Genomic DNA, 10,398 nt, shown 5'->3' with positions numbered 1-10,398 from the left:
CCGGGGGCTGCTGGGCAGGGAGGGCCGAGCAACAGGCTGGGCTCTGGGCAGCGAGGACAGCGCTCTGTGCCCACGGGGCATGGGGCTGCCTGCGCGCAGGGAAGTGAGTGGGAGGGTCCCTCCTTAAACTGGGTGTCACCAACCAACTGATTGAGACGGAAACGCAGACCCGAGTGGGAGGGAAGGAGGACAACTTGGGCCACACCATGTACCGGAGAGCAGGGGAGTTCCGTTCAGCAACTTGATAGCAAGGGCCCTGATTTTGCTTTGACATAAATCAAAAGGTGAAATGCGATGCGTGCCACCAGACGCATACTAGTATGTCAACATTGTTTTATTCGTTTCAATTACATGTTCTTTTGCCTTTTGTAATTGGAAGTAGCAAGCCTCAAGGCAACTGATTATTTTAACTAAAGCTGTTACACAAAAAATGTGAGTAGGAGATGCTTATGAAAAAAAAAGTACAGAGAAGTAGACATTAGTTGCTCTGATAAGATAATGTTCAAAAAAGTAGCCCAAAGTGAGGTTGGAGGGAAATTCACCGAGGCGTGCATTATCCGCCAGGTGGCCCTTTATTTACAATGGGAGATGCCTGTGGCCTCCGGGGCAGAAGTCTAGCTCTGGCTCCGTGAATTTTATCATATGCGCATTGATGGACAGGGAACTCGATCCTTCAGCCCCCAGAGAGGAAGATCTGCCTGCTGATCAAGGACAGTCTGTCCCTCCTGCTGAATCTTGTACAGAACAAACTCTCTGACTTCAGTTCTGTGGGTGGAAAATACAATCCATTTAAGTCATTTGCAAACTTGAACAGCAACCTTCAAGGTTTCAAACTTCATACAGCAGAGGTTGGGTTGAAGTCAGAAAGTATCATTTCAGTCGTTCCAGAAACTAGCACTTTGCTGTGTCTTAAAATGGCTTTGGAGAAAGAGTGAGATTGTAATCTGGTCAAGTCGGTTGTTCAAAACAGATGGGCTTCTGTCTTCGTCCCAGCATGTTCCATTCCTTGCTACTCACGATGTGGAAACGTTAAGCGGGGCCACCAAAATGTGTCTGTCCTGTGCAACTCTGCTGCGTGAAGGAGACTCGGAGTATGTCTGGCTGTAAGGGGGGTGGTAGGGCAGAGAAAGGTAAAACACCAAAATTCTTTAGTCTCCACATTAAGTTATTGTTAGGTTAGGTGGCTCAGGAGGCGGCGCAAGAAATAGAGTCCAGTGAATCAGAAAAGAAAGGAAAGGAAAAGGTTTATTCTGCGTCCCCGGGAGACCCACGTACCCCAAGGACAGGGCACGTGGATTCACGCCAACAGGGAGGAGGGCGCTTTTTTTATACTGCGGTTGGGTGAGGGGTGGGGACATGAGCTGAGGAATTCTCTGCTGCAGGGGATGGGCGGAATATTCAGGACGAAGTTCTTATCTGTGTGGGGGTTTGTGAATTCAGGGAGAAGCTGGTATCTGTGTCTGGCACCTTGATCTGTGAGAAATTCCAGGGGAAGTCCATTATCTCATCACATGTATCTGATCCTGGGCTCTCTCCGACCTAACAGTTATATTTAGTTAAATTAACTTTCCTTGGCCGGGTATGTCAGTTTAGGAGCAGTTCCACTGTAGTGCTTGCATTGGCTTAGAATATAAGATTTAAGCTCCTCAAACATTGTACTAAAACATTTCAATAAAATCATGCCATCCACCACTTCCTTTCACAAAAAAAAGTACTCAATTCCCACAAATCTAGTCTCTGTAGGACAAAGTGTCTAGTTCACTATTGGATCCTTGTACCCGAAAACCCGCATGGCATATAGCAAGCCCTCAGCAAGGGCCTGTGCAGCATGTGAGTGGTTTCGGCAGCTTCAGGACAGAGTGGAGTCCTTCTTACGCAAAAGAATGACAGCCTGGCCCTAACCGGTTTGGCTCAGTGGATAGAGCGTCGGCCTGCTGACTGAAAGATGCCAGGTTCAATTCCAGTCAATGGCATGTACCTTGGTTGCAGGCACATCCCCAGTAGGAGATGAGCAGAAGGCAGCTGGTCGATGTTTCTCTCTCATCGATGTTTCTAACTCTCTATCCCTCTCCCTTCCTCTCTGTAAAAAATCAATAAAATATATTAAAAAAAAGAAGAAGAAAAGAATGACAGCCTGAGATGGGAAGCACAGGGCCCGGGCTGGGGGAAGGCTCTGGAGTCTTGGGAAATCAGTTTGGGCGACAGGAAACAGAGGAGACAGAACTGGCTGTTCTTTGAGATAAAAAGCTTAAAAGTCATTGGTCTAGCCCTAGCGGGTTTGGCTCAGTGGATAGAGTGTCGGCCTGTGGACGGAAGGGTCCCCGGTTCAATTTCAGTCAAGGGCATGTACCTCGATTGCAGGCTCCTCCCCAGCCTGGTCAGGGCTCCTGCAGGAGGCAACCAATTGATGTGTTTCTCTCACATCCATATTTCTCTTTGTCTTTCCCTCTCTCTTCCATGCTCTCGAAAATGGAAAAATATCCTCAGGTGAGGATTTAAAAAAAAGTCGTCGATCTTTGTGAGACTACTGTTATCGGATGAAGTGGGGGTCCTTTGTCCCAGTGGCTGCTGGGAGTGGAATCTTTGGGAATAAGAATTGTTTGAGACTCGCATGGGAGAATGGATGTGTGCTTTATTTGTCTCAACTTGAAATTCTCATGATTGACTGTATTTCGAGGGCAGGTCATTTTTTAATCCATCCTGTCCTCAAAGACCACGAGGAAGGATGGGTGCCTCTGGCCTTCGGTACGTGGAACACTGGCTCTGAACCGCAGCAGTTGGGCCCACAGGTGCACTGTGACGTCACGCTGGAGGTCCTGGGATGCTCTGTCACAATGGTCCTGGGTGACATCCAGCTGGTGCCTGGTCCTGACTGCCAGTCTCTGTGCTCAGGGTTTAGCAGGAGAAGGTGTTAGTTGTGGCCACAAATCTTGGGATGGGGACCCTCGCCTCATGTTGCGGAGGTATGTCCATGGGGGCCCAGGGAATGCTGTCCCTTCCAACGGGCGAGGCGACACTTCTCTCCACGTCTTCTCGGCATGTTCGTTCCTTTCGTTCCAGTTGTCATGTAGAGTTGTACATATCTAGTGTCCTGCACTGTTCGACACCCTCAGCTCTTAGAAAAATACTCATGGGGAAAATATGAAATGTACATTTTTACTTTCTCAAAAATGTATTAAAATCATGAATTACCAAAGTCCCAAGTGAATCCAGAACTGTAGAGATGTGTAGGTAAGCATTTCACACAGTAAAGGGAAATTAGCATTGTGTTTAGCCCACCTTATCTCTGTTTTATCCTGAAATGTTTATTGTTTTCAGGATAATGGGGGCATGTTGCTTCCATTGCTGTGATAGTTTTCCATTCATGTCATTAGAATGTGTGTCTAGGTGTCATCGGTGACATGGAACGCATTTCCTTTTCTACCTTCCATGTTGTCAAAAATTCTTCTTTTACAGAGATATCTTTATCTTATCATTTCACTTATTCACTTATTGTGAAAATGTGGTGTTTGTTTTTATGTAATCAACAACCAATAGCCAGTGTTTTAAACAAGCAATGATAGGCTTATGAAATGATGGGGACAGACAGAACATCAAGTACATAGAGGGTTAGATACATATAGAGAAAAGTAGGTAATGTTCACAGGTGAGGAGGGAAATGAAACCGTATATAAATAGAAAATTATCTACTTTTTATATACATTTATAGCTTTAAGAAATAGAGGGTCTCCCTTAAGGATACTTTAAAGTAACCCAGATGATAGCTATAGAGTGAATAGAACCTGAATTTTTCAAAATTCAGAGTCTTGCTACCTACCACCCAAGCAATGGACATTACAGGGCAAAGTAACATGTAGGTGTCGAATCTGAAATTGACCACGAGCACTCAGGATCTGAGCAGCGTTGGGAGAGAAAGCAAGATTGCCCGGTGGCGTCTCCACTGTGTGTATGTGGAGAGCGCAGCTGGCTGCTCCAGTGTTGCCTGGGAGAGTGTGGAGAATCAGTCTTGCCCTCTGGCTAATGGCACAGGCACTTGAGAGCAGAGGGGAGGGGGCTCTGGATTCTCTGGGAGAGAACTGGGGTGGGGTCATGGGTTTGGGCTGCTGAGGGTCCTTCCAAGAGGAGAGAGGACTCTGATTCTTGACCCCACAGAGTTCAGAGAAGAATGAGAAGTCCATGGACTAGAAACTAAATTTTGTTGAGCCTGAGATGAGCAGAAGATGCACACATTCAGGCCAAGGGCATCCGCTGGGCACGTGCGGCCGGCTAACTCCAGGCAGAACAGGGAATGGCTCAGATCAGCAGTGAGGGAGACAATAACCCCCCAAAGTAACAGCCCGCTTGGTAACGCCCTCAGCTCTTTTCAATTAACGTCTTACTGTCAGTTGTCTGAGGGCAGATGCTATCCGTTAGAGGGGAATTGCTTTTTGCACAGCCATCACGGGGCCTCTGGTCGCCCTGGGAAACAAGAAGAGCCCTGGTCCCCAGGAGCGGTCACTAATCTCCATAAGCAGCAGGAGGCAGCGGGCAGTGTCAGGAGAGGAGAGAAAAAAGACGTGTGCCCTCCCCAAGGTCGGTCACTCACGGGGCTTCCACGGGAGCAGAGGCATTTATTCAGGCGGCTTTTCCAGGGCCTCCCATTCTTTCATCTAGAACCTGAGGTGAGAGAATATGGAAAACTGCTCAGTACAGTTTTTCAGGGGTCTCCGTCTCCAGATAACAAAAAATCCCCTTGCGGATCAATCCCAAATTAGTATTGAATGTCTGAGAAAGTCACTCACTCAACCTCTACAAAAACCTCAAGAATAATGTTAGGGCTACGGACCCTTCTTCTCCCACCACACGGGGCTGCTGTGGGATCAGAGGAGATGATTCCAGATCTTCTCCACAAGCTGTGACACTTCCCATCCCTGTGAAAAATGAAGAGAAATGTCCACCCCCCACCGTCCTAGAGTCAGCCACACGCCTGTGCAAATTCAACCAACACCAAGTGTCTAACTTATTTTTTTCAGATATGACCTAATTCAACACATATAGATCACGTATGAAGTACTAGTTCTCTATGCCGAATAGTTACCTATATTTAATCATTTTAGCCTCATAACAAACTACGGTAAGTCAGCTTTATTAAAATTGTCATGAGTCCGGCAGGTGTGGCTCAGTTGTTGAGAATTGACCTAGGAACCAGGCCATCACAGTTTCATTACCAATCAGGACTGTGTTGCAGGCTCGATCCCCAGTAGGGAACGTGCAGGAGGCAGCCAATCAATTATTCTCTCTCATCAATATTTCTCTCTCTAGCTCCCTCTCCCTTTCTCTCTGAAATCAATATAAATATAATTTTTTTTAATATATATTTTATTGATTTTTTACAGAGAGGAAGGGAGAGGGATAGAGAGTCAGAAACATCAACGAGAGAGAAACATCGATCAGCTGCCTCCTGCACAACCCCCACTGGGGATATGCCCGCAACCAAGGTACATGCCCTTGACCGGAACCGAACCTGGGACCCTTGAGTCCGCAGGCTGACGCTCTATCCAATGAGCCAAACAGGTCAGGGCAAAATATAATTTTTAAAAATTGTAATGACAGTAAAGAAACGGAGCACAACACGCCAACACAACTTTCCCAGGTTCTTGCGGCTTCTGTGTGGAATTTGAACCCAGGTCCCGAGACGCCAGCACCCAGTCTATGTTATTATGCTCTGCTGCCTTCTAGATGGTCTCATCTAAATGAAATGTTTGTCCCACACTCACTCTGATAGGCGTTCTAATTGCACACAAAACTCCGGGATATTTCTGAAGTCCAACTTTGACTCAGAGGGCACTTCTGGGAACCTCTTAAGCAACGGGTACTAAATACGGAACTGACAATGATTCCTAATTTCTCTCTGGTCTTGGACCAGCAGGGTGTCCATAGCTCTGTGTGGCGTGAGTGCCTTTCTCACCATCTCTCCGGATGGATTTTTCCAATAGGAGGATCTCCAAAAGCCCGCGAAATCCAGTCTGTCCAGCAGGACTTCTACTGGCGAACAATCCAGGTCTACCCTCTGGATAAATCCATAGAAGGTACTGTGGGAATTCCATCATTAACTGGATGCACTTTTAATAATTGCCACATATTCTATTTCTCATGTGTAAGAAAAATAGCTATAAAAAGACTTTTCAGCTCAGCCAGCATGGCTCAGTGGTTGAGCATCGACCTGTGAACCAGGAGGTCAGGGTTCAATTCCCAGTCAGGGCACATGCCCTGGTGGCAGTCTCCATCCCCAGTGGGGGGCGTGCAGGAGGCAGCCAATCAATGATTCTCTCTTATCATTGATGTTTCTCTCTCTCTCTCTCTCTTCCTCTCTGAAATCAATAAAAACACATTAAAAAAAATTTTTTTTCAACTCATACCATTACTTCTCTTCTTCCTTGCCATCTTTTCCACCAAGTACGATGACCCAGCAGTCGCTCATCCATACTTGGTAGCCAGCCACCTCCCTACACCATGGCCCCTTGTCCACATCAGGCAGAGCTCCCTAGGAAACTCCTGGTGAGCAGCCACCAATGTACTGACCGTTGTTTTGCGTTCCCTTAGCCCCACCCGAGACCTTCTCGGAGGCGCCTACTCAAGGAAAAAGAGCTGGTGTTCTGGTAAGGCCCCCTTCTTCCTGTTCTACTGAAATGTTGCTCTCATAGTGTCTCCCTTGTAAGTCCACTTCCCATATAAGAACCTGACAAGGTGAGGGTACAAGACATGCACACTGCCCTTGGTTCTGTGAGTGAGTGATGATTGGAAGTCTTCCACGGGCTCATAACCGATAGAAGGAGACATCTTAAAGTGACAGCACCCAGGACGTAAAGTACAGCCTAGGGCAGTGATGGTGAACCTTTTGAGCTCGGCGTGTCAGCATTTTGAAAAATCCTAACTTAACTCTGGTGCTGTGTCACATATAGAAATTTTTTGATATTTGCAACCATAGTGAAACAAAGACTTATATTTTCGGTATTTATTTTCTATATTTAAATGCCATTTAACAAAGAAAAATCAACCAAAAAAATGAGTTCGCCTGTCACCTCTGACACACGTGTCATAGGTTCGCCATCACTGGCCTAGGGAATGTAGTCAATTACGTTGTAAAACCGTGCATGCTGACCGGAGGGTACTGGTTGTATTGGAGCGATTGCTTGTACGGTACATACGTGTCTAATCACTATGCTGTAACCTGGAGCTAGTCCAATATTTTTTTAAGTATAAGTTTGATTTGGGGGCAAGGAGACTTGTCATGTATGACCTTCAGTTCTGTTAGGTTTTACACTGCTCACTCTACTTACATTAGCATCTTATAAGCAGGAGTTTTCTTTTAATCAACGCTATTGTCCAATGAGAAAAGAGAGGCTCATACATGCTATGATTTGGATAATGATACTAATACAGGAATGCAGAGGGTCCGTTTGGGACGGTGAAAACGTGCTGGAGATGAAGGGTTGTGATGGTCACACAACAACGTGAATGTCCTTAAGGCCACTAAACTGTACACTTTAAAATGAGCCCGATGGTGTGGCTCAGTGGTTGGGCATCGACTTATGAACCCAGAGGTTACGTTTCGATTCCTGGCATGGGCACATGCCCGGGTTACGGGCTCAATCCCCAGGGGGCCCTGAGGACATGGAGTAGAAGGGAACAGAGACAAAGGACAGAATGCCCTGGCTGGGTGGCTCAGTGGGTTGGAGAGTCATCCCCTACACCAAATGGGTGTGGGTTCGATTCTAGGTCAGGCACATACCTAGGATGCAGGTGTGATCCCCGGTGGGTAGGTGCGTATGGGAGGCAACCAATTTCAGCCCAGCCGGCGTGGCTCAGTGGTTTGTCTCCCCTCACCCCCAACCTCTCTCTCTCTCTCTCTCCTGCTTTCTCTCTGTAAACATATCCTCCAGCAGGGATTAAAAACTAAATAAATAAGAACAAAAACACCCCTCTCCTTTGGTTTTACTGTGGTTTCTTTTCAGTATCAAGTTAGTAAACTGCCAGGTGCTATGAGCAGAAGATAAACCCGTCCTAGTTCTCTTTCCCTTGAGAGCTGAACGCTTTTGTGTCTGTTTAAAAACTGTATGAGATATCCAACTTTTCAAATAGAACCTTCCTGAAGGTTTTCACTGACAACCTTCCTGATGAGGGGACACAAGACGCTTGGATTTATTTGTGCAAAAAGCACAGCGCAGACGGGCTCAGCCAGGGGAACGGGCCATGATGCCTGGACTTGGAGACCCTCTCATGTTTCACATGTCAGCAGTTTTCCCAGCTCCTTCAACCTGCCAGAACCCGCCGTAGCCACATGTGCACATCAGTATTGTCTGCGCATCCCCTCAGCATTCTAGTACAAGGCTGTCTTAATAGTAAGAATAGAAAACTGGCAAAGTACAGTAATGTAAGGCTTTCTGTATGATACAAATTAAAACAAAGAGTGTGACATTGATTTCTAATTCATATTTGATGTATATGGCATCAAATAACAGTTAAACCGCTTACACTGGAATTATCTTTAAAAAGTTGTATTTGACCACATAGATGACATGTTCTGGTAGATGATAAACAAAGAGTTGATTATGGGTATTTTCTTAACTTAATGACTGATAGTCATTAAGCATTGGCACAGGTAAGGCCAAAAAGATGGATTTTGTTTGGGGAAACCAATGAGTGGCCCCGGAAAATGAATGGAACAACTACCCTAAAATGGGGAGTCTCATTTAAAATATATATACTTACAGGGTTATGTTTTCCTCACAGGAAATTTATCCTCCTCCGCACTACCTCTCCACCGAGGAGGCCATCATCATCATAAAAACAAGACATAAAAATGGTCTCTGGTCGACTTGCGGGTGCTTCTCCCCATCCCACCTTTTTGTGAGGAGGCATTGAAGAGGTCAGTGAGGATTAGCAAGCATTTCCCTGCCCGAGTGAGGACGATGTCCATGTGGATTTTCCTAGGAGAGCCACCGCATCCTTGTTTACTCAAAGAACAAACAGTCCGTCCCCATGCTAGTCACGGTCAGCCTCAGTTCCTGCTCCTGTGTGAAGTGGGCAGAGATAAAGTGGGCACTCGTGGGATGTCTGCATTTGTGATGTTTACACATGGACGATGCTGAAGAACACAGGGTTTGGGTCAGGCTGCCGGGATCCAATCCTGGCTCTGTGACTTAATCGCATCGTGACCGTAAGCTTTTTTCTTGACTGTCTATAAAATGACGATGAACTGTGCACCTGTTTTATGAGGTTATTATAAGGTTGAATCACATAAAATAAGGGAAGTCATTTTGAAGAAAGTCCTAGCACCCTAAGTATTCCAGGTATGCGCATTACGATTGTGCTTAACGCATGGTACAAGGATTACTGTGGAATGTGTGCTTTTTAGGGAGAGTGGAAGAGAGAGGGGAAGGACAGAGAGAACTAGCCATGTGTGAGAAACACATCGATTGGTTGCCTCCTGCAAGAGCCCTGACTAGGGTCCAGGCTGGGGAGGAGCCTGCAACCAAGGTGCGTGCCCTTGACCGGAATCGAACCCTGTAGGCCAGTGGCAGGGGAGTTCTAAATCGGGTAGGAGACACTTGGTGGGTCACGTTCTGGGCACTGAGGCAACGGATCCTTGCTGGGAACACTCAGCACGGATTATTCAAGGTTGGGTCTCAAAGGCAGAGAAAACGGTTTTTGTCTTTTCTGAACCTTCACCTTGCAACTGTGCCCAACGGCTATGTGTAGTGCCTGCCTGGGCTCTGCTCACTGAGCATGGCTGTCTGAATCCCTCCTCAGAGAACGTGGCCTTTTGGCGTACACCTTATGAAGCCGGGCACCCTGTGGCAGGGAAACGGCTGCACTTACTGTGTCTGCCCAGGGCTGCTGCTGGAACTGAGGCCCGATGGTAAGAAAGCATCGATGCTGGGATGGACTTGGAGGCCTGGCTTCCGTTGGGCCCTGAGGAAGGTCATGGGACGACAATCCTCACCAGTGTTGGCACCTCTTCCGGCTCCAGGATGCCAGTCCTGATGCTGTCACTCAGGTTGGTGGCTGTCATGAGCTCTTGGATCTCCGTCTTCAACAGCACCTGGACCTCCTGGCAATGGACCCCCACACCAAGGTGAGCCAGCAGACGTCACTGAGGCGGGGAGAGAGCTCTTTACCGCTGGGTGGGGAGAGAATCCTGGTGTCTACCTGGACTTCCTCTGGACAAGGGCAAATGAAGAAGCGAATTAGGGCATCGTTTCCATGGGAGACTGAGAAGCTAGCTCTAGAGTAGGGAGAGGAACATGAGAGGGCATCAGTTCTTTATCCAGATCCCAAAACAGGGATGTGTTTAAAGGTATGCTTTTAATACTTTCAAATGCCTCTGACTACCTCTCGTTTTGTCTTTTCCTCACA

The 10,398-nt window shown here is 47.0% G+C and overlaps 1 long non-coding RNA gene across 1 annotated transcript; it reads right to left on the bottom strand.

Moving 5' to 3' along the window:
* Nucleotides 1-317: 317 nt before the first annotated feature.
* Nucleotides 318-10,299, bottom strand: LOC308535316. The gene is made up of 3 exons (XR_013997248.1): nt 9,862-10,299; nt 4,586-4,656; nt 318-1,101 (listed from the first exon to the last, which is right to left on the bottom strand). It is a non-coding gene; the product is annotated as an uncharacterized lncRNA (long non-coding RNA).
* Between the last annotated feature and the right edge of the window lie 99 nt (nt 10,300-10,398).

The sequence above is a fragment of the Myotis nattereri genome (assembly GCF_964212035.1).
Source record: "Myotis nattereri genome assembly, chromosome: 19".
Classification (NCBI taxonomy): Eukaryota; Metazoa; Chordata; class Mammalia; order Chiroptera; family Vespertilionidae; genus Myotis; species Myotis nattereri.
Note: the sequence above shows the minus strand (reverse complement) of the source record. Positions and strands in the feature narration are given on the sequence as shown.